The sequence below is a fragment of the Glycine max genome, chromosome 17 (genome assembly GCF_000004515.6).
Source record: "Glycine max cultivar Williams 82 chromosome 17, Glycine_max_v4.0, whole genome shotgun sequence".
Taxonomy (NCBI): domain Eukaryota; kingdom Viridiplantae; phylum Streptophyta; class Magnoliopsida; order Fabales; family Fabaceae; genus Glycine; species Glycine max.
Window position 1 is genome coordinate 15,214,783 of NC_038253.2, and position 6,482 is coordinate 15,221,264.

The window sequence follows — 6,482 nt, forward strand, 5'->3', positions numbered from 1 at the left end:
TTGCTTTTAACGGTGCACGGATGTCTCGGTCCATATGATCGTTGATTTTGCATTTTAGAAAATTCAGTAGGAACCATTAATGAAAGCATGTTGAACCAGTAAGAATGTTTTATGGCACTTAAAGAGTAAGACTGTTTTATGGCAATCCCACTTTCACTGGTCATTGGTGTTCAACTGTGAACAAATGGAAATTCAAACAGCCTAGGAATTTCTGTCGGAGTAGTGGTATTTATTTTGAACTCTTAATTTAAGGTTGACCCTTAAATTGTATTGATTTTTCCACGATAAAATAATGGGCGTGCACTCTTGATCACTGACGTGTTTTTTTTTTTTATTTTTATTTTATGGATATGTTGTTTGATATGTACATACGAGGACACGGCACTCTGAAAAATCACAGTCATGGCTCATCGTGGAAGCATATCATTATTTCCTCTGTATTATTGTGAGAGCCCCATGTGTATCAGTCTGCAGTGCCTGTGAAGGAATGATAGGCTACGTGACTTTTGATATTAATTGATTTTCATATGTAAATCCTGTGGTATAAAATTGATTTGGTGGTTAAAAAGAAAAAAAATCATGAATTCGATTTTCTTCTTAACAAATTAATAATTAATATTTTTTAATAAAAAAAAATCTAAATTCACATCCATAACTGGTCCTCTACACACAACACAATGTACGAACTCCACCAGAGCGGTTTATGTTCTCTGCTCTTTGTTTCATATTCATGACTCACCTTTGTTTAGCCACTCATTAGTAATCATTGCAAGAAACTGAAAAATATTTTGGTAAGGAAGTATCTTTTATAATGACTTGGTAATTAATTATGTAAATCGAAATTATAAGATGTTCAGAAAAATCTTCATCTTGTTACACTGGCTGTAATTGCACTCAATTTATTCAGAAAAATCTTACGCCATGTTGCAACATGAGTTATAAATCTACTGTGCTTTTCTCTTTAAACAGGAAAATGATTTTGCTTGAAGCATTAGACTCTTGTCTTCATGTGAATGCCTAATATTGACCAACTTATACTTTCAATGTAGGCGCTAGCATTACCAGGCCGTGTTTAGAAACTTTGGAACTTAAGGCAAAAAAAATTAAAGATACTTAATCTAATATTAATCATCAATTTTTATATTAATCTTCTAACTATTTTAGTTACAAAATTATTTATCAGTATTTTATAATAAAATAATTTTAATATTTCACTCTCAATAAATAAGATAATTAGTCTATTTAATCTATTTTATAACATTGTTGATCACATATAAAATTATAGAATTTAAGTAATTTTAATTTTAAAAAAATTCTTTTCACTTTAGACTTTTGAAAAAAAAATGTCTAATTCTTTTATACAGTTTTATATACATCTACAAGATTGTCTTCATGTAAAGTTTTAAATTTTTTGAATTCAACTAAAAATCCAAAAATGGTTTTATATTGTAAATAGTTCACAATAAATAATCAATCAATACGTTGAAAATAGTTCACAATTTAATTTTATATAGGATAAAATTCTTATATTTATTATTCATACCATCCTTGCAAGTATAACAGTAAGTAAGATTAAATTAATTAAATAAAGCATTTATGAGTATGTGACATGCTAATGAACCCAAGGTTCTTGTCTAAAGAGGCCTTTTTTTTGTTGAATTGTCTAAAGAGGTCTTGATATTAAGTAACGAGTCCTAAATTTTCAAGGAGGCGTAAGGCAATTGTCTAATTTGCCTTAAAGCAAACACGACCCTGAGCATTACTCATACCTTAGGTGAAGGGTGCACAAATGTGCTAGTAGATTAACTCATGCCATTGAAGAAGATCTTGTTGATTCTGTTGTGGCAGAAAATTCTCGTGTTCTCAAAAATTGGCTAGGGGTATAGAAGCATTTAGTTTTACCTTCTCAAATTATAGGAATAATTTGCTAAAGAATTAATCTAGAATTAAGTTACAACCATATATAATCATAACTTTTCATGCATTATGTGGACCGTGTTCTTGACATAAGAGTCTTATGATCTTATCTACTTCAAAGATTAGAGTAATGTACTATGAGTCTACGACATTTTACAAGTTCACTGGTTATTTTGTGTTTGCTAGCAGCATAATAGACCTTCAATTGTAATTGTGTGCCAGATTTTGTATTGTGAGTCATGACTAATGGTAATAGTACTAATTGTTGCTTAGAGATAGAAATGACAAAATTCATTTATCATAACAAATTATCAAGCACAAACGCATTATCTAATTTATAGTCTAGAAGTGTGAGGCTTGATTGAAGGATTTAGTCTGCAACCAGTAGATATTTAAATTTTAACTTGTGACTGTTTGTTCCCTTTCTTGTATAGCTTTTTTTGCAGAAAAGAACACTAGCAGCGAAATCATTCGTAAGTATTGCTTTGACTTTGGAGTTTGGTTGTGCTAGCTTCTTTTTCTTGTGTACCCCCTCTTCCTTCTCAAGCAGGTATATTCCAACAGTGTCAACTGAAGCAGAATCTATTAAAATTGGCTGACTCAAGAATATGTGAAGATTGCTTGAAAGGATACATTTTTTTGTTGGAATCTGAGCATTTGGTATTTGTTACCCAAAGTCATTTATACTCACTCACTCTGAAACCAAATTTATGAAATATTTCTTTCTTTCTTTTTGAATGATATAGATTTGATTAAGGAATTAAGGAAAAAATATTACCATTAAAATTGAGGTTTAGAGACTTGTTGTGTTTTTGAGTTTTGAAGGGTAGTTCAAAAGGCAAAGTCTCACAATATCTAGAATAGCTTTGACTCAAGTGTTTCTATATCTATCATCTTATTGTTGGAATTCAATCAATCATTTGATTCTAATAGACAATCATCAATCCAAACCACATGTTTTCTATGCATGTAAGATTGGTTGTATGATGTTTCAAATGTAGAGAACCTTTTTTTCTTCACCATAATCTCTATTGGTAACTGCCATCAGTTACCCTAAATTTGGTAATTATAATTTGATCCCTTATCAAATTATAATATCATTAATGGTATCTATACAATTAGCCTTTCATGACATATATGCCCTTAGCCATAATTATATATTGATTAGACCACTTTAATATTTTGACTAATAATATAATGGCCCAAACTCATTCAATTACGTGATATATATATATATATATATATATATATATATATATATATATATATATATCCTTACCATCCTTATGAATGTGTTAGACTTTATGAGCTCAAAATTTACCATTACATGCCTTGAGCATATTCCAAAAATCTTGTCCATTGATTAGATCCGCATGTAGAACCAAAGTAATTTTCATTGTATCAATCACAACTAAACTCATCAATGATCACTAATGCTAACAGAATCAAATGACATAGACTCATAATAAAATGTGTAGCATGAAAATTACACACACACACATATATATATATATATATATATATATATATATATATATATATATATCTCTCCTTACCATCCTTATGAATGTGTTAGACTTTATGAGCTCAAAATTTACCATTACATGCCTTGAGCATATTCCAAAAATCTTGTCCATTGATTAGATCCGCATGTAGAACCAAAGTAATTTTCATTGTATCAATCACAACTAAACTCATCAATGATCACTAATGCTAACAGAATCAAATGACATAGACTCATAATAAAATGTGTAGCATGAAAATTACATATATATATATATATATATATATATATATATATATATATCCTTACCATCCTTATGAATGTGTTAGACTTTATGAGCTCAAAATTTACCATTACATGCCTTGAGCATATTCCAAAAATCTTGTCCATTGATTAGATCCGCATGTAGAACCAAAGTAATTTTCATTGTATCAATCACAACTAAACTCATCAATGATCACTAATGCTAACAGAATCAAATGACATAGACTCATAATAAAATGTGTAGCATGAAAATTACATATATATATATATATATATATATATCCTTACCATCCTTATGAATGTGTTAGACTTTATGAGCTCAAAATTTACCATTACATGCCTTGAGCATATTCCAAAAATCTTGTCCATTGATTAGATCCGCATGTAGAACCAAAGTAATTTTCATTGTATCAATCACAACTAAACTCATCAATGATCACTAATGCTAACAGAATCAAATGACATAGACTCATAATAAAATGTGTAGCATGATTGATCCTACTTTACCTCAATGAGATCATTTAATAACACTAATGTACAAAGTGTAATAACTGAATAATAAACACACACACACACACACACACACACACACACACACACACACACACACACACACACACACACATATATATATAACCAAATACATCCAAAAGTCAATGTATGCATACATAAAATCTAACATAGAACATAAAATACATAAAAGTGACTAACTCCCACACAACCAAAGATTCTTCGAACTGTAAAACACCCATGTGAGCAACATGCTCATGAAAGACCTTGGGTGGAAGTCCCTTAGTAAGAGGATCTGCTATCATGGAGTTTATCCCTAAGTGTTCTATGGAAATTTGTCCACTTTGTACCCTTTCCTTAACAACTAGGAACTTGATGTCAATATGCTTCGACTTGGTCGAGCTCCTATTGTTGTTAGAATACAATACAGCTGATTTATTGTCTTAATATAACTTAAGTGGTCTTTCAATTCCTTCCATAATTTGTAGCCCTGTGACAAAATTTCTTAGCCATATTCCATGATTTGATGCATCATAGCATGCCACAAATTTTGCCGCCATAGTGGATGAAGTAGTAAAGGTTTGCTTGGCACTGCGCCAAGAAACCGCACCACCGGCTAACATGAAAATGTAACCCAAAGTGGATCTCAAACTATCTAGGCATCCTGTAAAATCCGAGTGAGAATACCCAGTGATCTCCAACTGATCTGACCTCTTGTATGTGAGCATATAACACTTTGTTCTCTTCAAATACCTCATAACTCTTTTGGCTACTTTCCAATGATCCATTCCTGGATTGCTTAAATATCTGCCTAATACTCCAACTATGTATGCTATATCCGGACGCGTACATACTTGGGTATACATCAAACTCCCTACAACTAATATATAGGGAATCTTCTGTATTTCTTGAATTTCCAAATTTCCTTTTGGGCATTGTTTAAGACTAAACTTGTCTCCCTTAGCAACTGGAGTATCCCCAGATTTATATTCATACATGCCATATCTTTTAAGTACCTCTTCGATATAGCTTCTTTGTGATAATCCTAGAATACCTCGAGATCGATCTCGGTGTATCTGAATTCCTAATACAAAGGAGGCATCACCAAGATCTTTCATTTTGAAGTTTCTTGATAGAAATCTCTTGGTTTCGTGCAACATGCCTATTTCATTAGTGGTAAGCAGTATGTCATCAACATATAAGACCAGGAAAATATACTTGCTCCCACTGAATTTGTGATACACACAATCATCAACAAGATTCATCTCGAAACCAAATAAGAGAATTACTTGATGAAATTTGTTGTACCATTGACGAGATGCCTGTTTTAGCCCATAAATGGATTTTGTCAGTTTACAAACCATATTCTTTGGGTCTCCTAACACAAAGTTTTTTGGTTGCACCATATAAATTGTCTCATCAATGTTGTCATTGAGAAATGCCGTCTTGACATCCATTTGATGAAACTCCAAATCATAATGTGCAACAAGAGCCATGACTGTCCTAAAAGAGTCTTTCAATGAAACTGGAGAGAAAGTCTCTTTAAAGTCAACCCATTCCTTTTGGGTATAGCCCTTCGCCACAAGACGAGTCTTATACCTCTCAACATTACCTTTGGAAACCCGCTTGGTCTTAAATATCCATTTGCAACCAATGGGTTTCACACCTTCTGGTAATGGGACAAGTTCCCAAACCTTGTTGTCTTGCATGGACTTATACTCCTCATTCATTGCTTCAATCCAATTTTCTGAGTTGGAATCTTGCATGGCTTAATGGAAGTTGACTGGGTCATCTTCCATCATACCATTATTTTCCTCATGTTCCTGGAGAAATACCACATAATCATCTGGGATAGCACTTTTCCTTTCTCTTGTAGATCTTCACAAAGGTACTAGCTCATGAAGCATAGGTTCTTGAGGATCTTGAGTTTGTTCTTCATGAACAACCAAATTATCTTGAGTGGGAGATTCAATAACAATATCTTGTAGAGGTTCCAAATTTGCTTTATCAAAAGCAACTACATGAATTGGTTCTGGAATTGTTACTGATTCTTCCTCTAAGACAAAGTCTCTAACCTTATTCTTCCCCCTAAACTCAATATCCTCAAAGAATGTGGCAGTTCCCATCTCAAAAATTGTCTTTAATTTGAGATCATAAAATTTATAGCCCCTGGATCTTTCAGAATAACTAATAAAGTAATTGCTCGCTGTTCGGGAGTCTGATTTCCTTTCATTTGGCTTATAAGGCCTTGCCTTAGCTGGACATCCCCATACATGAAAATGTTTCA